Here is a 25,032-nt window from a genome sequence, read left to right as displayed (position 1 = left end):
GATTGTAACCTGTGACGTGTTAGCCACCAGAAAGCGTAATTATATTTGTTTTATATGTAAACATTTTCTGTTTCTATTATCTCTCTCCTTAGTATCACTTAAAGCTCTGCTCTTTGTTAATCAAAATTAATAAAATTATTCTTGTTTTATTATAAATCCATCTCCATGCTGCTACATTAACATGAGATGTGCGTCCTTAGGTTGGTGTGTATCCTGTCTCTTTGAAGACTGCTGACTTGGCATTTCTGTGGTCAGCCAGTGGCAGGGGCGAGGAGACGCTTCTGGAAAGTTCGGGAACTGAAATACGCCAAGCGTTAACCTGCAAGGCAAAGTTAGAACGGGCAGCATGTTAAGGGGTTTGTTTGGCTGGCTAACAGACTGGGGTGGCAGGGAGCTGTCACACAGTGTAGCCCCAACAAATTCCTCTTTTGCTAAGGCAGAAGGTGACAAGGTGACACAGTTCTGGATGTCCTATGAAAGTGTCAGTGTTGTACTTGGACTGTAAGCTGTTTGGGGTAGAGGCTGTGTTTTTAGAGCTCCTAGCACAATGGGTTCCTGGTCTATGCGTGGGACTCCGAGCTGCTATGCTAATACAAATGGTATAAACAAAATACCAAGTTAGAACAGACATTCCTAACGATGTAAGAAAACTGTGCACTGGCACCGTTAGAACTGAAATGAAGATGGGTCCTCTGACATTGCCACAGTTTACCACTCCCTGTCATTAATCTCTGCTCCCCACATAAAGAATCTGCCAGATCTACTCTGTGTGTTCGAGTTACCACATGTATTAATTTGCAGAAAGAAGGTGATACAGTGATTTTCATTTGACTGCCAATGCTATCTGTGGACATTTTAATGTAAAAGATCTTATTAAACAACAAGAGTTCACAAAACACTTTGAAGCAGGTGCAGGTGCTGTCCCACAGGAATTATGTAGCTCAGTGTGACAAGTCGAGCAAGCTGACAATTCACCAGTAATCTGCTTCCTTTCAGATAATGAAGCACCTTTTATTGGTCCACAGGGCATCAGTGACTGCTTCAAGAAATGGTCTAAAAGGCTTAATACATCTCAATGCAAATGTACAAGATAAGACCCAGACCTTTCCCCAAGAAGCAAATGTCCATCCAAAGTTGGCAGATCAGTGGGAGTGGGTGGGGAGGCTTGAATAGAATCCAATGAAATAATTACATAGTCAATTCTAAGATAAAGAGTCTAGGTTTGAATTTTCCTAGTTATCTTCATATTTTGTATAAGCATTTCCAACACCTAGTTTCTAATTGATTTTTCCAGGACATTTGATTAAGGAAGTTGGTAAGATATGAATAGTCTGCCACTTGCCTTTATACTTGCATGAAAAGCAAAAGAAGCCAATGTGCTGGAAAAGTTATGTATCAATGTCTTAAAGATGACCCACAGAAGGGAAAAAAAGGAGTGAGTTTGTGCCCCTTTTTTGTTTCTTTATGCATCACAAAGACGATCCAATTATTTTTTTCTTAGAAATATCCAGTTTTGCCTTAGCTTTTTTTGCTGGTTGACTCCTTTGAAGCCCGGAGTGGGAGGTTTCTCTGTCCTGAACTGAAGGGGCAGTGATACTGAATCTATCAAAAAAATCTTTTCTCTTTATTGTTTTTGGACTTCTGAGTTATGTAATAGTTAACAAAAACAAAAGTTTTAAAGCTGTCTGACTAACAAGTGCTTCCCCTCACAATGGCTCAGTTTTCTCGTTGTTCTTGTGCTAATAATTTTTTTAAGAGAAAAGAGTAGACGCTACCTGAATTTCTAATGTAAACACTAAACAGGGAAAGACAGAGTTTCTTTGCACATCAGAAAGGACACCAGCACTTTTTCCTTTCGCAGAGAAACTTTAAGCAGTTCTACATTCCAGACCAGAAAACTAAATCAGTAAAAGAAGGGGTTAATTAAACCAGGGATCTAATCATTTGCTGCTCCCCATGAGGCACTCACCTAATGAGTTGTTAGTCCCAGAATTCAGTAATATAGGTTGTTCATCTGTTTTTCCATCTCTAGTTTAGAATTTTCCAAACATCGTAGAAGCTTATACATGCTATTAGTAGGCACACCACTTCTGAAAGTTTGCCGACTCCTGCACTCATCTTAAAGTTATATGAAAAACTGATCTTTTGTAAGACTATACCACCCAAGAGTGAGCTTCTAGCAAACATGACAGGTCTTTGAAGCTCACAAATGTTTTCTGGGACATTGTTCCATTTTTGGTATTTTTGAGATATAATTGTATTTAATGACTTTAGGCCTTCTCACAAATTTTTGTGTGTGTCATTAATCACATGCATGAATGCTTGTTGGATTGGACTTTTACAGTGAAATCAGTGAGTTTTGCCATTAGCTTCACTCGAGCAGGATCAAGTCTAGATTAAAGGTCTAGAAAATATGACCTATGAGGGAAAACTGAAAAAAATTGGGTTGTTTAGTGTTGAGAAGAGAAGACTGCGGGGAGACATGGAGGGAGAAAAATTGTTCTTAATCTCTGAGGATAGGACAAGAAGCAATGAGCTTAAATTGCAGCAAGGGAGGTTTAGGTTGGACATTGGAAAAACTTCCTAACCATCAGGGTGGTTAAGCACTGGAATAAATTGCTTAGGGAGGTTGTGGAATCTCCATCACTGGACATTTTTAAAAGCAGGCTAGACAAACACGTATCGAGGTGGTCTAGAAAATACTTAGTGCTGCCACAAGTGCAGGGGACTGGATTAGAATACCTCTTGAGATCCATTCCAGTCCTACGAGTCTATGTAATCCACATTGCCTCAAGAGTGCCTATCTAGGCTCTATACACTAACTATTAAAACTACAGCAATCCACATTAATGCTAACAGTCCTGCCCTTCATAAAAAAAAGTTACCTGAAGATCTCCAGATAACCAGAACAAAAACAAAACAAAAAAGAATAAAATCAATGTTCAACCATAAACTTTAATGGACAAAACTTCTTTGGGCAGTGATCCAAAAACTACCATAATTGAACTTGGTTGCTAATGGACAACCGGTGGGAACACTTCATCTGTCAAGGCATTCAGTTGAGAACACCCAGCTGCAAACTTTAGAATGTGCAATCTAATAAAGCATACATTTTTAATGGTGAGAGTAATTAACCATTGGAACAATTTACAAAGGGTTACGGTGGATTCTCAGTCACTGAATTTTCAAATCAAGAGAGGAAGTTTTTTCAAAAAGATCTGCTCTAGGAATTATTTTGGGGAAGTTCCATGGCCTGTGTCATATACAAGGGTAGTCTAGATTATCACAGTGATTCTTTCCAGACTTAGAATTTATGAAATGTCTCCATTTCTGAAATCCAATCCTCCCACATCCAACCTACCAGCATCACTTTGGCCTTCAATGTCAGCCAGTTTCTGAGTGTCATGTAAAGAAGATGGTCTTGCACCTGTATGGATTCTTTGGGGCATTTTAAGATTTCCATTCTGAAGGAGACTTTTCCAAGATTCAGTACATGTAAATAGACTTTGTGTCACTCTCCCCTTTTGTCTCTCCTGTGTATATTCTCTAATGTACTTTGAAGTATCTCTTTAGATAAAAGTTTTTCCCCCATATTCACTGCATGTAAATGGACCACTGTGTAGATTCTCTGATGTTTTGAAATATACTTCCCAAGGAAAGCTTTTCCCACATTTCTAACATATAAGTACTGTCTGACTTTCTGGTGAGCAGCAATATTTATCTTGCAACTTTCCATTGTGGTTCCTCTGCTTCCTTTCAGTTTTATCCGACATTTTTATTAATGACTTTTGCACAAAAACTGGGTGTGTGCTAATAAAATTTGCAGATGACACAAAGTTGGGAGGTATTGCCAATACAGAGGACCAGGATATCATAAAAGACGATCTGGACAAACTTGAAAATTGGACTAATAGAAATGGGAATGAAATTTAATAGTGCAAAGTCATACATTTAGGCACTACCAACAAAATTTTTTGCTATAAACTGGGGATTTATCAGTTGCAAGCAACATAGGAGCAGAAAGACCTGGGTGTATTGGCCCAAAAACTGGAAAAATGCACAGACACATAGGAATGAGGTATAAGGAGCAAAGCACATCTGCCTCACCTCAGGCTGTAGCTGGAGGTTTTTCAAGCTCTCAAGATTATCTCAGCCACCTCGGGCTCTCTGCAGTGCGGTCAGGAAAGCGAAATTGAATAGTTCTGGTTAGAATTTGAATAAGCAAACTTAAGTGAGAGTGACTCGAGTATTTCTTGATGCGATGGAGCCAGCAGAGATAATGACAACTTTCATCTGTTCCCTTTTAGTTCGGAAGAAGAACAAAGCATGTCTTGTCCATCACCTTCGTTCTCTTTATGGTTAGGATGCTTTGGAACCAGGCCTGTTCTTTCAGCATGTGCCCACAGGAAGTACTGTAGGTATTAAAACAAACCCAACTTTGAAATGGGTAAAGGGAAAACTTAATACAGTTTAAACAGTGTTTAAGTAACCTGTGGAACTTGCTACCACAGAATAGTCTGTGCGGGAGGGATAGCTCAGTGGTTTGAGCATTGGCCTGCTAAACCCAGGGTTGTGAGTTCAATCCTTGAAGGGGCCACTTAGGGATCTGGGGCAAAAATTGGTCCTGCTAGTGAAGGCAGGGGGACTGACTGACTGACTTTTCAAGTCTAGCCCTAGGTCTAGAGATTGGTATATATTATTATATTATTACCCTGAGGGAATCACATAGTGCTTCTATGTTTAAGAATAGCACCTGCAGATACACTAGCTGGAAGGACATTGCAACATACTGTCCATCCGCATGCTTTAGGGCACAAGCTGAGCACCAGCTGGGGGCAGGAAGAAATTTCCTACCCACCTTGGTTCTAAGCATTGCAGTTAGATGCATCAGCATGGTTTTCTGCCTTCTTCATAGGCATTTAGTATTGACCAGTGACAATACTTCAGCAGTAATACAAGGAACCTATAGGCCTGTATCCTGTAAGACATTGACTTCAGCGGTTAACATAAGCCTGGAGGCTTCTGAACTCTGGCACAGATAAACAGCCGCAACAGTAACCCCAAAGTTTTGGGGAACTGGAAATAGAGTGCAAGGCAGAATTTTGTCCATAATGACATCAGCCAACCACAGAAACATGAGCTAACACTAGCTTTTGGAAAGAACATCCAACCATAAGACTGCCACAGCAACAAATTGGCATATATGATGATAAGTTGAAATCATTAATATATTAACCTATAGAAGGAGGACACTAACATTAGTAGGATGAGTAAATACAAATAAGGAAGAGGGGAGAAAGCCCTACGGAATATACATTAGACATAGTGGCATCAGCGTAACATATTATAAAAGCTACATCTCAGCATGTGGACAGTGAGAGATGTAGCCCATGGGAGGTGCCAGAATGATGGCCACTAGTGGTGATGAGGAAGATAATGGCTAACATTTCACATTGTTCTCATAGACTTTAAGGTCAGAAGGGACCATCGTGATCATCTAGTCTGACCCCCTGAACACTGCAGGCCACAGAACCTCACCCACTCTTGAAATAGACGCCAACCATTGGCTGAGTTACTGAAGTCCTCAAATCATGGTTTAAAGACTTAAAGGCACAGAGAATTCACAATTTACACTAGTTTAAACCTGCAAGTGACCCGTGCCCTTTGCTGCAGAGGAAGGCAAAAAATACCAGGGTCTCAACCAATCTGACCCAGGGGAAAATTCCTTCATGACCCCAAATATGGAGATCAGTAAGACCCTGAGCATGTGGGTAAGACCCACCAGGCAGATACCTGGGAAAGAATTCTCTGTAGTAACTCAGAGCCTTCCCATCTAGTGCCCTGTCTCCAGAAGTTGGGGTTTTTTTTGCTACTGGCAGTTGCCGATGGGATGCTGTGAGTATGGATGTACTTTCTGTGTTCTCTCTCTCTACCTTACTGAGCTGGAGTGTTTGTGACTGTGCTAAATGTACTAATAAACTATTTGTAGATATAGAAAAGTTCCTCTAGTTCCACGCATCAGGGTTCCCTACTATATAATAATTTGAATAATACTGGGTCTGATCTTGGGACAAGAACCTCATAGACTTTAAGGTCAGAAGGGACCATTATGATCATCTAGTCTGACCTCCTGCACAATGCAGGCCACACAATCTCACCCATCCACTTCTATAACAAACCTCTAACCTATGTCTGAATCCTCCAGCAAGTGACCCATGCCCCATGCTGCAGAGGAAGGCAAAAAACCTCCAGGGCCTCTGCCAATCTGCCCTGGAGGAAAATTCCTTCCTGATCCCAAATATGGCGATCAGTTAAACCCTGAGCATGTGGGCAAGACTCACCAGCCAGCACCCAGGAAAGAATTCTCTGTAGTAACTCAGATCCCATCCCATCCCATCTAACATCCCATCACAAGCCATTGGGCATACTTACCTGCTGATAATCAAAGATCAATTGCCAAAATTAGGCTATCCCATCATACCATCCCCTCCATAAACTTATCAAGCTTAGTCTTAAAGCCAGATATGTCTTTTGCCCCCACTAGTCCCCTTGGAAGGCTGTTCCAGAACTTCACTCCTCTAATGGTTAGAAACCTTCTAATTTCAAGTCTAAACTTCTTAGTGTCCAGTTTATATCCATTTGTTCTTGTGTCCACATTGGTACTAAGCTTAAATAATTCCTCTCCCTCCCTAATATTAATCCCTCTGATATATTTATAAAGAGCAATCATATCCCCCCTCAACCTTCTTTTGTTAACCCTTGAAATGATAACTGGGTATTCTTAAGGAATCAATATAATTAATACATAATCTGTACATCAAGCACACATGTAAACTGAGAATATCTTAATCTTTTTCTCTCTGATTTCCATCTATAGTTTTCTGTTCATTTGTTCAGCTTTATAAAACTGTTCTTAGAAGGTTAGGAGGTGAAACCTTAATCATCTAACTTAACTCCTCTGATGCTACAGCTGCTGCTTAAAAAGAAGAGCAGAACAGGCTCCGAGCACTGCCAGTCAGGTTGGGTTTCCATATTCTTCTGGAATTTCAGAAGAAGGTTGGCAAAACCACTAGAATTCAACCAGAGTACATTCACTGCAAACAGAGAACCAGCTGTGAAATAGTTAAGCAGATCATTGTTGGCCTTGGAAAACCGGAACATACAGTTTCAGTTTCTCTGAAAAGGTCTAAAATTGAACATTTACTGTGCACCTTTCATTTTGAAGTAACTCCTGAGGGTTTCTAATTGATTAATGAACCAGTGTCGGCTTTTCTTCCAAAAGAGGCCAGATCACTTACCTATCTGAAAATTTAAGATGAAAAGTAAGAAATCCCTATCTATACCATTTAAGCATACAATTCTCTCTTCCTGTTCTTAACTCTCTCTCTCTGTCCCTGTATACTGCACTTTCTCAAGTTAATAGTGGTTTTAGGGTAGCACATTACAATATAAAATCATTGTCTTTGTCTTGTGTTTCTCCTTCCCCTCCCCCATGCTTTAATGCCCCACATTCCATTCTTGGAGCATAATTCTCCCAGAGCTATTAATAATATTCTTCAATCTGTCCATTTCTGGCCTCGAAGGAAAGGCAATTTTATGAAAATTCAGGTTTTTGCTAAAGTTTAGTGGGAGAAAGCTGAACCAGGAAAGGAAAGATGTGTTCATCCTATGCTACAAATAACATTCTGCATTAAATGAGTAACCAAAAATAAAGCTCCCTGAGGTACATTTGCTAGCTCAGACAAGAGAACATCCTTAGCATATAAACACAGAGCGTAGATTGAAATATTTCTCTGTGTGAAAATAACCAAGGCTATAATTAGCCTGCTTCCTGAGATGGATTATACTTTTCTAAATAGTCCCACTTTCAGCTGTTCCCATTGAAAATATTGGTGCATGATGGGGTTTGTACAAAAGTAGCACAGGGTACAATCGTCCATAAAATGTAACTGGAAGAAATGTTAAATTCCAGCCTTAAACCTACAAATGTAAGCTAGTCATGGTAAAAGCTGAAAATTTGTGCCAATTAACTCATCCTATTTTGTATCAAACAATGCAAATGTCCACAACCAGTATGAGGGGAAGGATGACCCAGTGGTTTGGGTGCTGGTTTAGGACCCAGGTATCCCATGTCCAATTCCTTGCTCTGCCATGGACTTACTCTGTGATATTGGGTGAGTCACCTGGGCCCAGATTTTTAAAGCTGCCTGGTACTCAGTGTTGCAATGCATGACTGATTAAAATCCCATTGACCGTTCATGAGATTTTGGCTCCGAAGTGCCTAAATCCCTTTTGAAATGAGATTAAGACTCCCAATCAAATAGGCAGTGCAACGCTGCGCATCACAATCCTGCAATACAGTTGAAACTCTGGGCCTTAGCCCCTCTGTGCTTAAGTTCACCCTCTGTAAAATGGAGATAGTAATGTTTCTCTACCCCACACGGAGTGTTGTGAGGATAACTACATTAAGAAAGACTGAAGCACTCCGAGATTTACTCACCAAAAGCACCATACAAGAAATAGGCATTATCATCATGAATAGCAGTCAAGCTACATAGTGTATGTGCGCTGTGCTACATGAGGGAGGTACAGACAGGCTCTCAGACAATATTTTTAACCTTGACTAGATGTCCTTGCTCTTATATGTTAAAATATTTAAATGGAGTGGTTTTGTGACTAGATTTGCGGGGGGGGGGGGGGTGTTCATACAGCAATATGTTTTAGAATTCCTATTCCTATAGGCTATACAAACAAAAGATCTTGAATCAATGCTACTATATTTCACCAGCAAAACTTTATTAAAATGAACTTACATACCTTGCTGCAGGGAGTGCAAGAAGAAAACAATTCCTGGCACAGAATGGCTGCCCTGTTATTCCATAGGTGACTGAATTCCAGTGGTGGACGAAGTCAAGCCTGGGACAGAACACCCAGGCCATGGTAGTACAGTGTACCAGCCCCTCTCTCTCAAGCTGCTATCTTATTGTCTAGAATTCCAGCTTTTTATCTTTAACAAAGACAACCTCAAAAAAGGCCGCCAAGTGTAACCAATGTAGACGTGTCTACATGCACCTGCAGAGAGCCTGGAACAGCTCTGAGAAGTGTAAATCCCCAATTCATCTCAGTCAGATGCTAACCCAGATGCTCACTGACTGATTTAAATGTCACCATTGTTAATTATTTCATTCTTCATGTAAAAAGAGGAAGAGAGTTCACACATCTGACAATTTACTGTGACCGATGTCTAATTTTGGTGTCAAACACGTTTGGAAGATACCATCCCTTTTTTAAATCTTCAGTCAAGACGGAGCCAGGCCTCAAAAGCCTAGCAGAACCTATGGGCACAGTCAAGCCACCAAACTCAAGGAGTCCAGTAGATCTCAAATGTGCATAAGCTACTGTGATGTTATTGATATAATCTGGGACCATATAGAACATAGTGGCACCAAATCTTGTGTAAAGGGGGTCATATAAGGTGTCTAAGACCAGGTTATGGGTTGCTGGTTAAAATTATGGTGTCTATATGTATGTATCACTTTGTAATTGAAGTTATAAGTATTGGCTCTATACTGTCTGTATTTTTAACTTATGCTATGCTTCTGAGAAACATCCCAGACAAGTTGGTGTTAGTTCTGACTAGCCTGCTTGATGGCTCATTAAGGACCATCAGCTACACAATTGACCCATGGAGAGAAGGCAGATGCGCCTTGTAACTCAGCAAAGTATGCAGGGACTTGCCCATGTGACTCCAGACTCCATTTTGCTGTAATTTTCCACAGTAAGGACAAAGAGGTTCTTACACCTGGAAAAGGGACTATAAAAGGCTGATGTCTCATCTCCATCTTGTCTTCAATCCTGCTTCTTACCTCTGGAGAGACTTTGCTACAAACTGAAGCTCTGGACAAAGGACTGAGGACCCATCCCAGCTGTGGATGTACTCCACAGACTTGATTTGAACCTGTAGTTTACTCCATCACTGCTACAAGCCTGAACTAAGAACTTTGCCATTACTGTATGTAATTGATTCCATTTAACCAATTCTAGCTCTCATCTCTATCTTTTTCCTTTTATGAATAAACCTTTAGATTTTAGATTCTAAAGGATTGGCAACAGCATGATTTGTGGGTAAGATCTGATTTGTATATTGACCTGGGTCTGGGGCTTGATTCTTTGGGATCGAGAGAACCTGTGTCTTTTATTGGGGTGTTGGTTTTCATAAACATTCATCCCCAGGACGAGTGGGACTGGTGGTGATACTGGGAGACTGGAGTGTCTAAGGAAATTGCTTGTGTGACTTGTGGTTAGCCAGTGGGGTGAAACCAAAGTCCTCTTTGTCTGGCTGGTTTGGTTTGCCTTAGAGGTGAAAAAACCCCAGCCTTGGGCTGTAACTTTCCTGTTTAAGCAATCGGTCCTGAATTGGCACTCTCAGTTGGGTCCTGCCAGAACCACATCGTCACAGCTACACTGAGCAGATTCTCATTTTGGTGGCTCACATGGGAAGAGCCTATTTTGTGGCCCAAGGCTTGGAAACTTATCTCCCTTTCCCCTTATTTGACCCCTGGTTGAATTGATCCCACATAATTATGTGGCTAAATCTAATTTTGTAGGATTTTGACCAATATGTTAAGTGCTTTGGCACCCTTCTGAATGACAGGCACTATATGAAGGTAGATTACGACTTGTGCATGAGTGGTGGAAATGGGTGGCTATCCAACCCACTAAGGTATTAAAAAAGAAAGATCTTTAATCTAACCAAGTTACCTATCAAGTGAAACAGACTCCGTTCACCTAAGATTCACACAGAAAATAGAAGAACATAAAACACTGTAAAATTGAATGTACAATTAGGTTGTGGAACTCATTACCACAATATATAATTGAAGCCAAGAGCTTAGTGGGATTTCAAAATAGATTCAGACATGTATATGGCTAATGAAGACATGCACAGTTGCTGGGTTAATACGTACAGGATATTAATCCCAATGCACTAGAACATAAGCCATCCATAATTGAAAGAATCCAGAAGAAACTTCCCCTATAGGCAAGTTATTTCATACTTGTGTACCCTTCTCTGAAAAACTTGGGGCTGGCTTCTGTCAGAGACAGGATTCTGGGCTAGATTGAGCTCTGGTCTGATACAGTATTGGCATTCCTGGGTTCACAGTTCGTACTTTAGAGCTTAAAAACCACCTCTTACAAAATGCTTATTTTTCCTTGTAGCATCTTTCCCACTTAGAAATACCTGTCTCATATCAAATGAAATCCTCTGTGTTCAGCATTAAAATAAATCAAAAACTGGAATCAGTAAATTCACCTAACATACATGCAACCTATTCATTCAACAAGCCCCCAAACAGAAATAATGCCTGTGTCTAATTTAGATATGGCTCAGAGGCATGGTATTCAAATAAGCATTTTTTATTTTAATTCAGACATGGTGAGCATCCTTTGCTAAGATTCTCCTTTTGCAACATGTCAGCAGGAGACAATGTATTCAGCTCCATAATTATGTACTTCTGTACAATCACATAGCATTAGATACAAAATCACCACACTGCTGGAAAAAAAAAGCCTGAAATGCTAATTAGTTCCTAAATTAACATTGATTTGATTTAATGTTGAATAACGATTTACAGCTGATATGTAGGAGAGAACTTCACATTCAAACACGCTCAAAGAGTTGTGTTTTAAATAACACCATGTAGCCTACACAGGGTGCTCACTATGTTCACGTATGAAGAGGCATAACTTGCTCAAAATAAATTAAGCATGAAGACTCAATTGCTATGTCATCCAGCAAAACAAAGCCCTTTGGAACCATGCCTACCAAATGAAAGTAGAGCATAATAATCAACTTTTTTTGTGCTGCATCACATGGTAAACAAATGAGGGGATCCAATTCCAAACCTCCCGCCCTTTCCTGTCACTGAAAAGTGGAAATCAAAACAAGTGTGCATTCTAATAATACTTTGTAATTCTCTAGAACACACTGTTCAAGAATCTAAAAGTGCTTTAAATCAGTGTTTCTCAAAGGCGGGCTGCTGCTTGTTCAGGGAAAGCCCCTGGCGGTCCGGGCCGGTTTGTTTACCTGCCATATCCGCAGGTTTGGCCAATTGCGGCTCCCACTGGCCATGGTTCACCGCTCCAGGCCAATGGGAGCTGCGGGAAGGGCGACCAGCACATCCCTCAGCCCGCGCCGCTTCCCGCAGCCCCCATTGGCCTGGAGCAGCAAACTGCGGCCAGTGGGAGCCGCTATCGGACGAACCTGCTGACGTGGCAGGTAAACAAACTGGCCCAGCCCACCAGGGGCTTTCCCTGAACAAGCGGTGGCCCGACTTTGAGAAGCACTGCTTTAAATAGCAATGAATTTGGCCTCATACTACATGTAAGGAAGTATGGAAATAAAATTATTCCCCTTTTATAAATATGGGATGAAATCCTGGCCCTTCTTAGTCAATGGGAGTTTTGGACATTAAGACAGAGAGGCATTAACAGAATGTACCTGCTCCAGGGAATGTGAGCGCTAACACTGCATACTCCAGAATTCAGGGGAATTTTCAAAGATGTGGTTGGGCAGGGCAGGAGTTCTGAAAATTCCATGCCTGATCTAGGTGTCCTGAGTCAAGATGAGTGCTCCGTCACTAGGATTTTCAAAAGACAATTGTCACAGTAGTTAATGGTTCTTAGCAACTCATGTGTCCAGCTAATAACAAGTGCAAAAACATGTCCCTCCTATTCTCTGCACTTCCAGGCACTGAGGAGGAAGCTGAGCAGGCTCCACACCATGACCCTGAATCCACTCAGACCCAGGAAACATACACAAAATCAGTAATGCCAATACTGCTGGGATGGCTAAGAGCAATCTCTCATATTATGGCTGCTCCAGCTAGCTACAGGAGGAATATTGCAAAAAAGGAATGTACTCCAGATAAAGGAGCAATTGCAGCTCACAGTGTCCCAGCAATACCGCCATGTCAGGGACCATCCATTACCGGTTTCAAAATGGTGATCACTGGCCCTAGATGAGCCAGAGGACAGTCACCCACATTATGGCAAGTTCTGAAATGCTGGGTACTTAACCATTGGAATGGGTTACCTAGAGATGTGGGTGGATTCTTCATCACTTGAAGCCTTTCCCGCAAGATAGGATCTTTCTAAAAAAGAGGCTTTAGCTCAGCCAGAGGTTAGGCTTGATATGGGAATCGCTGGGTGGAATTATTTGGCCTGGGTTATTCAGGTGGTCACACTAGATTATCAGAATGGTCCCTTCTGGTCTTAAACAAAAAATAAATATGTCTGAGTATGATCTACTAGTGGGCCATAGCACAGGAGAATAGTTGGGGTATTCAGATGGCTGCATAAGGAAACAACTTCAGTGCAGTATAGAAGCAGTAGAAAAATACAGATCAGCCAGGTTACTCATCATCTCCACCAGAAGGTGGGTTTACCCTGCTGTTCTGTGGCAGCAGTGCAAGATGTGGTGGCTTTAGAGGAATTGGAGAATGGGGGGGACAACATCAGGGGAAGAGCTGGACAATGGTAGCATTGATTTGAATAAAAAAATTCCAGCTTTGAATATGATTTAAATCAAGAAGGAAATTTCCTCTGTTGCATAATGGGCAGGGGGCTTGGGTGGGGCTCTCTATAGTGGTTCATCTTCCAGATCAATGAGCAGGACTGACCTGTTAGGATCACATGAGTGAGATCCCAAATGATCAGTTTCCTGAGATTCTAATGGCCATTGACAGACCCTGCTCCTACTTTGCTCCATGTATTTATGTTGCCATGTATGAACCAATACCTAATTTTCTGCATCATGTAGTTATAATGTTAACGTTCTGGGATGTGTAGGCTCCTCTCCTACGAGAAGAGAGGCTACTCTGTTAAGTGTGTCAGCCACTGTTTTGGGACTGAATAAAGGACCTCCATTGCTGAAAGCAGCTGTCTCCACAGCGTCAGCTAAAGTTCCAGGCACTATAGCTAGGAGCTGTCACAGACTTACACTATCTGGGAACTGCTCACAGAGGGCATGTCTACTCTGCAATTAAAAACCCGCGGTTGGCCCGTGCCAGCTGACTCAGACTCCTGGGGCTTGGGCTAAGAGGTTGTTTAACTGAGGTGTAGATATTTGGGCTTGGGCTGCAGCCCAGACTCTAGGAACCTGCAAGGTGTGTCTATACCGCATTCAAACAGCCCCTTAGCCTGAGTCTGGGTCAGCTGGCACAGGCAGAGGGGACACGGAGCACACACTGATTGACGGGGTATATACATCCTCTGGAAAAAAGGCAGCTCACCCCAAGCAGCAAAGCCCACAGAAGTGCAAATGCCAGATGAGCATATGCTTTGTGGCAGCCACTATTCTGAGATTAACAAACGGGATTGACCAGGGATCTCTGGATCTGACTGCAAGAGTCTCTAGCAATTGAGCTCAGGATGAGACTCGTGACAGACTTACATCCTCTGTGGATTAAGCACAACATACACTGGCAAATGGGTTACAATCCTTACTCTGAGTAATCCTTATCAATACAACTAGTCCTCATTATGTAACAAGCCAAAATGGAATATGTGGGACTGTATGCATGAGTAAGGGCTTTCAGGATCAGGCCCACTATTTTTATATTTGTAATTAAATGAAACTCTTGGGAAAATATGTATACACCACACACCCCCACAGACATACCCCTCTAAATTATTTTTTTATGTCATCATGTTTTGAAATCTGGTTTGAAAATATGCTTTCTGATTCCTTTATGCTAATTTGGCATTTATTAACAAAACATATACTGATATAAAACTATATTCAGGCCAACACAGCAAGTGTTCAAATGATGGCAACAGAATTTAATGATAAATTGATATTTACTGGTGTGAAAAACTAGATGCAAAATAAGGCTGGCATTTCTGCTATTCATAGTTTAGGATTAATTTTATTAAACAATTTTGCAGTTTTCTGGTTCACTGAGTACATGTTTTCTGATATCTGCCCAAGAAGAGAAGTGTAGTGTATCTGGCTAGCTTAACCAATATATTTGCTGCAGTGTCAGCATTCAAGCAGCACTTGACCTGAGATACACTTATTTTATTATAGTTCAGTCTTTTCAATATATCTGTTTGGTCCAATCTCATCTGGATTGTTTGGCTCGGTGAGCCATTCAGTTCACATGCAGCATATTGTGCATAATGTAATTATTAAATGTTATAAATTAATCTGAATAAGATCCACAAAAGATAGAGGAAGAGAGGGGAGGCATTATTAAAAAGGGTGACAGTTCCGTCTTCAGAACTGCCACTTAGCCATTTGTATTGTGGAATTCTGGACCATTTTTAGAATGTTTTGGGGCCTGGAGACTTAACTTTTTTCAATTGTTCCCCCCCCCCCAGCACTCAATTTATTTAATTTTGTATTATTACTTTATCCCTGGACTTTGGTTTAATAAACTGAGATTAACTGTAAGTGACTTAGGCCAATATTCACCCCAAGGAGAAATTCATTCCTCTGCACAGGATAAGATCAAGAAACACAAGCCCTCAGAAGTGGGGCTTAAGTGGTGTATAGGCCTGTGCTAGCCCTCTGCACAGAACCTCTTCACCCTTGCATGCAGCAGGTCCACAGAAATCCCTATGCACTATTTATGGCAAATATGTGTTGAGCCTGTAGCAGGCTCTGTGCAGTAGGATAACTGTTGCCCTGTACAGTCTCTAATGCTAATATGATCTCACACCCTCTCCCAGCTTCTTGTCAATATTAGAAAGGAAACACCTATGCTTTTTTCATTCATCACACAATAAAAATGGATAGCCAACACACTAGTACCATTGTAGACCCCCAAAACCCCAGATGTGCTGGTAGAATCAGTCAGTAGTATTTCAACAGTTGTTAGGGAGTGTAAAGAGTTACCAGAGAGTTACTGGTGAAGTAGCATTGGTCTTGGTCCAATATTTCCCACCGGACAATATACTTGTAAGAATGGTTGTCCAGTGGGAAATAAACCTCCTGATAGAACTGTTTGTGTTTATAGTACTATAAATATAGATAATGACCCCATCACCTGTCCCTGGCATGGGTTGTCAGTAGGGTTTGAACCACCACAGCACAGACCTCTACCACTTGAGATAAAGGAGCAACTGTTAACTAGCAGCAGCACTAGGGAGTTAGCCTCTAAGGGTACGTCTACACTGTGATTAGACACCCGTGGTGGGCCCAGGACAGCTGTCTTGGGCACGGGACAGTTTAATTGCGGTGTACATGTCAGGCTTGGGTTACAGCCTGAGCTCTGAGACTTTCCCACCTTTCAAGGAGCCCAGGCTCCAGGCCAAGCACGAATGTCTACAGCACAGTTAAACAGCCCCCGCGCCTGAGCCCTGTGAGCCTGAGTCAGCTGGCATGGGCCAGCAGTGGGTGTGTAATCACAGTGTCGATATATCCTAGTAAGCCACCCATTAAAGGGGGGTCATGACTCTTTGAACCATATTATCCGGCTCACCTAGGGCCAAATTCTGCCCATGCAGCTCCAACTAATGTCAACAGGAGCTGCACGTCTACATCCCAAGAGCAGAATTTAGCCCTTGGAGAGTCAGCTCCTGGGGGCAGGGACTTGTGCCCATCTTTGTGTTCTGTACTGCAGTGAGAGCACAGCTGTGGCTCAACACATAATAGAAATCACTGTATGTTTTTTGTCTGGCAGATAATTAACTGACCCCAGTCTCCTCAGACAAGTGTAACAGCTTTTATCCAGTGCCAGTTATAGGCTGGCAAACGGGAAGAGCAAATTGACATGGTGTGCTTGGCCCTTGAATCTTTTAGAGAAGAAAGAAAAAGCCTTTAAACTCTGGAGAACCTGGTTTGCATTTAGCTTGTGATCTCAGAATAAGTGCAATACATTTAGCTAGGTCTTTTGAATTACTGGTGGATGGTAGTCTGCATTAGTGCACACTGCGGAGGAGAAACAGCAGCAGCCCACTGCTGAGCTAGCAGGGAGACTGAGGAGCCTTTAATGCCTACAGAAGGGGTTCTGCTCAAATCAGAGGAGAGGTCAATCATGGGACGCAGGGCATGAAAGAACTTGTATTGCCAGAGTACTGACTCTGGACTGAGGAGACAGGATTGTAATTCCCAGTGGCTCTAGTCCCTTAGCCTCCGCAAGCGCATTTGCCATTTAGTCATTAGATGATAAACACAGACTTAAAAAGACAGAAGACTCTAAGCCTTTCTCTGAGAGCCCAGCTGGTTCAGTCTTCAGTGCACCCCAGTGGGACTCTGTTTAGGGGTCCCTTAGACAAAATACTTCTTGAACAGAAGAATTAAGTTCTGAGGCATTTTTGAAGGTCAGTCACCCTTGGTTTTCCCCGCAATCTCTCCTTTTGAGAAAACAGAGTCAGGGTCCATAATTGTCCAAAATGTGTCTTTTTTAAAAAATGAAAATCTGGGGGGCAAACTTAGCATCTCCTGTAATGACATCCAAGTGGGAGTCCCCTAGAGCTCCTTCCTGCCAACAGCATGGAGCTGGCTGGGAACAGAGAGAGGACAGGAGTAAGCACCAGCCCCTCCCAGAGGTGTCCCCAGTGCTCCCAGCTCTCTGGAGATACTTAGCAACAGAAGAGCACAAATCCCCAAGGCTATGGAAACAAGCAGGCAGTAAGCTCCCACTGGCCAGCCATCTGCCTTTCCAGAGGGGACTGCTGAGCAGAAGCTGCAGCCTCTCCTTCAAACACTCCTCCCTGACAATGCAGCTGGGGGAGGAAGGAGAGCTTTGGCTAAAGCAATCCCCTCTGCTCCCTCTCTCCTGTGCAGCCACTGCTGCTCTTTTTAGAAGTGGGGCAGCCCTTTGATGTGCCACGGATGGATACAAAGGAGAGACTGCAAGCTGTGACTGGTCTCCAAACCTCCCCCCACCAAAAAAACCCAAACCGGACACTGAGCTTTTCAAAGCTGTACATCTAAATTCTCTAAACTCCCATTAATTTAAAGAAGAAATATGCCGCTTTGCAAATATCTATTTTTTTTTAAATTGTATCCATATTGGGCAAGACCCTGCTTCTTAGTATTTTTGCTAAGTGACAGGTAGAGAAAGTGACACATTCAATGCCTCAATGAGCCAAATCCCTAGGTCTCATACCGTCTTACAGCTTTCTGCTCATTATTGCAGGGCAGCAATAAAAATAAAATCCAACTTCTGAATGCTTCCATTTTCTGTTGTGTAAACAGTTAGCAACAGAATCAAATCTCTGTATTTTTATACAACAGCGAGAGGAAGCCACTTAACATTGTCCAGCTGCCTGCCACTGATATTCAACTGAAAGTTCATTGCCAATTTGGACACGGAGTAAATATTCCTTGTTTCATGTCATTAAATGAAGAGACTATTTGTAACAGAGTCAGGACCAACACTGGGCTGTACATTTAGAAGTTTACATATAGTCAGGGCCTGCTCAGACAATGCTGCCAATCGTAGAGGCACAGGAGACTCCCACCCCATTGGGGATAGATTAATCATGATTGCTAGTGCTACTTTTCCTGCCTAGGCTCCCATACCACATGGCGCTCAGAATGAGCCACTTCATGCCAAGGAAAGCTCTGCAGTGAGCCTGCTGGGGAAATCAATGCCTATTTTTTATCATGACCTGGTCAGGATGCATTGTATGTTCCCCCAGCTCCTGATTAACAGGAAATTAACCTCCAATCCCTACCTAATCCACCCCCACCACTGCCCACTTGTGACATTTGGCATTTTTCTTAAAGCACCAGTTCCTGGCATCTACTGATTACATGAGAATCTCAGCTTTCATTTACAAGAAGAATTATGTTTCCAGCTCACATGATTGTGGAGAAAAGTCTGAAAGCAGGACCTGAGTGCAACCTCTAGATTCAGGAACCAGAAGGCAGACTGACTTTTAAATCAATCTTTTGATTTTCTGGCACCTGCCTCATAATTTTTGAATGCGAGAGGTTGGTTGACAATACAGTGGAAAGTGTCCAGAACAAGAGTGCAGTGTCTCCCCCAAGTGGAGTGGTGCAACAGCGTGGGCTAGACACACAAGGTCACACACACAAGCCTCAACACTGAGGACAAGCAGGGCAGGAGGTGGAAATCAAATGGCTTCACAGGGAGTCCCAAATGTGCTTAAACCAATCCTGCTTTTATTAACAATCAATTACTCTGAATAGGTCCCTGCAGCAGGGGTAGGAAGGATGGTTCTAGAGGTTAGGGTACTAGCTAGGTCTTTGAAGATCCAAATTCAATACCCTGTTCCACCACAAACAGATCAGAGAAGTTCCAATAAACAGAGAAGTTACCTTGCTGCCAAATCCTGGCAGGGACCTGTAATTTTTATCATAAGGTAGCTAGGTGAGGTCCACACTTGACTTCCACCACCACCGAGGGTTGACCTTGCGTAGTTTACCTCCTGGTGAGACTGCAGTGCATCATCTCTACAAGGAATTTACAACTGGAGAGTTAATTATCCCACAGTAAAAAAACAAACTTTTTTAGCGGTGAAGACAAACACTATGTCCCTCGGTGCCTCAGTTTCTCATCTGTAAAATAGAAGTGTTTCATAGAGTTGGGTGAATAATTTTTCCGTTTGCTGGCAGGTTTGAAAAATTGAAAACAAAATTGTTTGATTCAACCCACATTTGAAAATTCTAAAAAATAGTTTGGTGAATCCAAAGATTCAATTTGGGGTTGGGTAAAACATTTTACCGATACCCTTCTAAAAACAACCAGAAACAAAATGTTATGAAATGAGGAAGATCCATGTTTGAATCCTTTCTCCACATCAGGCAGAAGGGGGACTTGGACCCAGACTTCTCACATCCCAAGTGAGTACCTTAACCACTGGACTAAATCCTATGCAGCCAGGCACCACCTCCCACTTCTCCTTCAGCTATTTGACAAATGGCACCTCAGGCTGAATGAATGAATTCAGGCTGAAACTATTTGCCAAATTTATGTCAAATTTGCCAGTAGTTTCGGAGCCTCCAAAATGCATTTTTTGGCAAATTTACTATTTGCAAACAACCCCCCCCCAAATAAATAAATAAACCACCCAGCTATAGATGTTTGTACTTCCCTACCTCACAGGACTGAGACAAAGGATTGAGAAGTGCTACAGGAGTGGGGCTATATAAGTCCCTAAAAATAGATGGTGCACGTTTTATTTTACTATTAACTAACACTTGTGGCTTGTAATACCTTCCACAGCACTTTCAAACCTAACAGCCAGGTGCAGCATCCAGGAAAAGAAAAGGGCATTGCATCGACAGGCCGAGATAATTGGTTTTTCTATGGCTTGATGGATACGAACCAAGGCAGAGTTGAGTTTAGAACGATAGTGTCCCCATTTGGAGTTAGAAATTGAAGCAATGATTACTAATAGGCCTCGATGAAGTGTAAAAAATTATGTTGATTAGTCTCCAGCAGTGCCATTCCGCTTTTGCAAAAGAGCCTGAAGTAAAATGAGAGCAAGAGATTGTCCCTTGCTGGGTTAGCGGAAGAATTCAAATTCTACAGCATGCTGGGTAACAATGTATAAAACCAGTACCTGTGACAAAGGCTCCCAGCGGAGATCGTGTGTACTTGTAGCCTGTTTCCTGCACACAAACTCTAGAATGTACTTATGGTCCATTTCAACCAAGTGGTCTTTTCTAATTGCGTACATCAGTGTGTTCCACTATTTCATAACAGTAGCAATAGAATCTTCTGGCGGAGCAGCTGCTAAGGGTGAAATACAAAAAGAAGAAGAAAAAAAAACCAAACCCTGGTTTTGCCTGCAATCCTGTGTGAGCAAGGCATTGCCGAGAGACAGCCTCATAGCATTTCCCCCCGCCCCCAATCAAAGATGGGAGGGAAGACTGAGTCTTCTTGATTTGTACCTTAGAAATATCAGCAATGCCAAGTCACAGCTCCCCTGTTTTTACTGGATTCTCTAGTGCAGTGGTTCTGAACCAGGGGTCTGGGGCCCCCTGGGGGGCAGCGAGCAGGTTTCAGGGCTTCTGCCAAGCATGGCCAGCATTACACTCACTAGAGTCCAGGGCAGAAAGCTGAAGAGCTGCTGCACAGGCCTGCAGCCCCGGTCCTGATCCCCAACACCTGGGGGTGAAGCCAAAGCCTGAGCAACTTAGCTTTGCAGTGCCCTCCATGAGGTGGTGTCCCAGGCAACCGCCCTGCTTCCTACCCCTTAATGCTGGCCCTGGCTTTTATATGGAGAAAAACAGTTGTGGCATAGGTGGGCAGTGGCGTTTTTACAGCATGTTGAGTGAAAAAGGTTGAGAACCCCTGCTCTAGAAAGGGGGAGTGGAAGCCCTGTCACCCTTCTAGTGAAAAGAATGTTGATTTATTCACAAAGGGAACTTTTTAATCCCATGAACTTGGCAGGAAAAGTAGTTAGTAGGGATGGATTTGTGATTGAGGCACTGGGCAAGGGGATTCATTCCAACTAAGCCACAGCCTTCCTGTGTGACCTTGGACAATTAATTTAGGACCTGTTTTTGTTAAGCAACCAGCATTCCCACTGCCGATCTGGATGCTCAAGCAATTCTGAAAACAAGCCCTTTAATCTCTGTGACTAAAGTTCAGTGGGGATAATAATACTTCACTGCCTCACAGGGATATTACAAGGATAAGGTTATTAGTATTTGCGATACTCAGACTGTGGTCCCCAGCACCATAGTGATACAGATATAAACAAACAGGTATCCACTAAAAGCAAAGCATTGTGAACAGTCTACCTGAACATGCTCTTCACCTCTCCATTGCTCAGGTTTCAGCCAACCGTAATATCACAATCCCCACTAATTTTCCAGTCATCCAGCAAAGACAAAAGTCAGGACTTGTATTTCTAATATTTAAAAAACAAGAAGAAAGCTTTAAACAAAACAAAAACAAAAAAAACAACCTATTGAATTACTTTTTATAAATCATATCTCAATAAAATTGAAAGGGAGTGACAAGGGTTACAGTTTCTTTTTTGATTTGCAGTTCATCTTTAAGAGCAAAACTTATTGTACAAAAAAACCCCAAATGCACAAAGGGCCTTAAAGATTAGCTGCTGCTCTAATTGTGAAATATTTTGAGTATTAAAGTTTACTTTGTCCTGGAAGTTAAGCTAGCAATTGGAATGGTTAATGTTCGGTCAGGGCTTATGCAACATATATCAGTTGTGACAAAGTTCCTCCTCTACCTTGGTGGGTCCTGCGCTTATTGGTGGATTTGCTCACCTCAGTGATCTTCCCCTCTGGTGGAACCCACAGTCTGGGTCAACTCCTCCTGTGTCTGATCAGGAGTTGGGAGGTTTGGGGGGAACCCAGGCCCGCCCTCTACTCTGGGTTCCAGCCCAGGGCCCTGTGGATCGCAGTTGTCTAGAGTGCCTCCTGTAACAGCTGCATGACAGCTACAACTCCCATGGCCTCCTCCAAACACCTTCTTTATCCTCATCACAGGACCTTCCTCCTGGTGTCTGATAATGCTTGTACTCCTCAATCCTCCAGCAGCACACCCTCTCAGCTCCTTGTGCCTCTTGCTCCCAGCTCCTCACATGCACACCTCACTGCGTAACTGGGAGGCTTTTAACTAGTTCCAGCCAGCCCTTGATTGGCTTCAGGTGTCCCAATCAATGTAGCTATCTCCACTGCCTTCTAGAAAGATCTTAATTGGCCCCAGGTGTCTTGATTAACCTGGAGCAACTGCCATTTGGTTACCATGGTACCAGGGATTTGTTTAGCCTGGGGCTAACATACCTGTTCCTTACTACTTTACCGTAGCCATCTGGCCTTGCCCCATCACACAGGGTAAGTATTAACTGTACAGATAAAATACAATAGGAGTCCTCAACCAAGAGTCTGTCCTAGCCACCACTGGGACACTCCACTTGATCTGCCATGTATAGCCTAATGATGAAACATTTCTCAGCACTTCCTTGGAGTCAATGGGGCTCTGGCAATTGAAAGCAGATGAGGACCTGCCTACATGCGTTTGGCAAAACTCCTTCCCTAACGAAAACCAAACAGCACCTCCCCACTCCAAAACCATGTGTGAGTATAATACCTTACAAAAACATTCAATGCGTTAACTCATTGCTACATACTCAGAAAAGAGCACTGATGTCCATCAGCAGGGAAGGGCATTCAGAGGCAGCATGAAAGAGGGTCTGAAGTGTTCTCTGCTCCAAAGCTCAAGGATTCCTTTCTTCTTTTTCCATCTTCTCTACGTCCCTTTTTTAACCTGAGAAAGGACAGAAACTCCACACTCAGCATTTGCCATCCATTCCCCCTCCCACCCTCAGCCCCCAAAAAACCCCTGTTACTTCATCTTTCTTTAGCTTTAAACAAACCAGTCAGACAGTTCCCTGCACTGGAAGCAGTATTTGAATGGAGAAATGAAGCCAGTATGGATGACAGTCATTTCAGTGAATAAGACTCTCCAACAGGTGGCTTTGTGAAAAGTCGGGGGTGGAATGATAAAAGCTAGCACTCTTTCTGAGTTACTTTGGGGGAAAGAGGAGATGGCTGGCTAATTCGCTATGTGTTTCTTCTTTGCACAATGCTATCTAAATATGCCTGTGTATATAGGTTTCCGCACTCACATGCTATAACTACATTGTACAATAAAACCTCACAAGAACTGTTTTCTTCACAAACACACACACAAGACCACTTTCATATTGGTTTATTCACAGTCCTGCACTCCCTACCCAACAAGGCAGTGTGACAGGCGGCCTGTCAATAATCCCCACACTGCTATTACCTCAGAAGAGAAAGGCTTAGGTTTCTTTTTCATGCCTGCTACACACCAGTCACTTTCAAGCTCTGGAACAGGATGTTCCCTACCTGCTGTGATGATCTGCTTTTTTCCCCCACACGGTGACTGCCTTATAGACAGCTGACGCCTCTGCTTTGCTCTTACCTTGTTGTATGCCTAAAATATATATGGAGACTAGCTAAATGTCTGATCTAACTGTATGATAGACAAGTGTACACTCTTGGTGACCCGAGTTTCGATTTGTTATCTTCTCAGGACAGCTGTACACTTAAAAACTGGGTCTGATTTTAAGACGGTTTCTAGGAGCACAAAATAATGGTGTTTAGTCATTGAGGCAGTGGCCCACCTTGTAACTTTTAGCCCAACAGTCTGGGTATTCACGTGGGATGTGGGAGACCGCTGGTTCAATTCCCTCATCTGCCTGAGGAGGAGAAAGGATTTGGACAGGAGTCCCCTGTCTCTCAGGGGAGTGCTCTAACAACTGAGCTATAGAGTGACTCATTTTCTCTAGCCCTAGTGATATTTAATTAAAGTGGAAGAACTTCAGTAGGAGAGATTGATACATATCAGAATATCTCATCATCCAGGGAACCCCTCTTCAAATCCTTTCCCCTCATCAGGTAGATGGGGATGTGAACCAGGGGTCTCCAACATCCCAGTTAGTGCCCTAACCAGTTGGCCAGAAGTTCTGAGGTGGGCTGCCGCCTTCTCCAACCATTTTGTGCAGAACTAGGCAGCATCTAAGAACACCTAGCAGATCGGGCCCTGCATGCATGATAAGTGTTTATCCACCTAATTTTCCCCAATTCGTGCATCATGCTGGGGCACAGATACACGATGACTGGAAAAAAGCTAATATAGTGCCCATCTTTAAAAAAGGGAAGAAAGAAGATCCAGGGAACTACAGGCCAGTCAGTCTCACCTCAGTCCCTGGAAAAATCATGGAACAGGTCCTCAAGGAATCAATTCTGAACCACTTAAAGAAGGGGAAAGTGATCAGGAACAGTCAGCATGGATTCACCAAGGGCAAATCATGCCTGACTAACCTAATTGCCTTCTATGATGAGATAACCGGCTCTGTGGATGAGGGGAAAGCAGTGGATGTGCTATTTCTGGACTTTAGCAAAGCTTTTGATACAGTCTCCAACAGTATTCTTGCCAGCAAGTTAAAGAAGTATGGGCTGGATGAATGGACGGTAAGGTGGATAGAAAACTGGCTAGATGGTCGGGCTCAACGGGTAGTGATCAACGGCTCCATGTCTAGTTGGCAGCC

At 42.7% G+C, this 25,032-nt stretch overlaps 1 long non-coding RNA gene across 4 annotated transcripts; it reads right to left on the bottom strand.

The window, feature by feature from the left end:
* Positions 1 to 266: 266 nt before the first annotated feature.
* LOC120370559 lies at positions 267 to 23,197 on the bottom strand. Of its 4 annotated transcripts, XR_005583799.1 has the most exons (6): positions 23,086 to 23,197; positions 21,731 to 21,840; positions 20,545 to 20,714; positions 19,298 to 19,432; positions 4,108 to 4,412; positions 267 to 319 (listed from the first exon to the last, which is right to left on the bottom strand). It is a non-coding gene; the product is annotated as an uncharacterized LOC120370559 (long non-coding RNA). The 4 variants fall into 4 exon arrangements; XR_005583797.1 differs by lacking the exon at positions 267 to 319 and having other exon boundaries at positions 3,961 to 4,412; positions 20,545 to 20,717; XR_005583796.1 differs by lacking the exon at positions 267 to 319 and having other exon boundaries at positions 3,961 to 4,412.
* Between the last annotated feature and the right edge of the window lie 1,835 nt (positions 23,198 to 25,032).

Source organism: Mauremys reevesii, linkage group 8, assembly GCF_016161935.1.
Source record: "Mauremys reevesii isolate NIE-2019 linkage group 8, ASM1616193v1, whole genome shotgun sequence".
Lineage (NCBI taxonomy): Eukaryota > Metazoa > Chordata > Testudines > Geoemydidae > Mauremys > Mauremys reevesii.
Note: the sequence above shows the minus strand (reverse complement) of the source record. Positions and strands in the feature narration are given on the sequence as shown.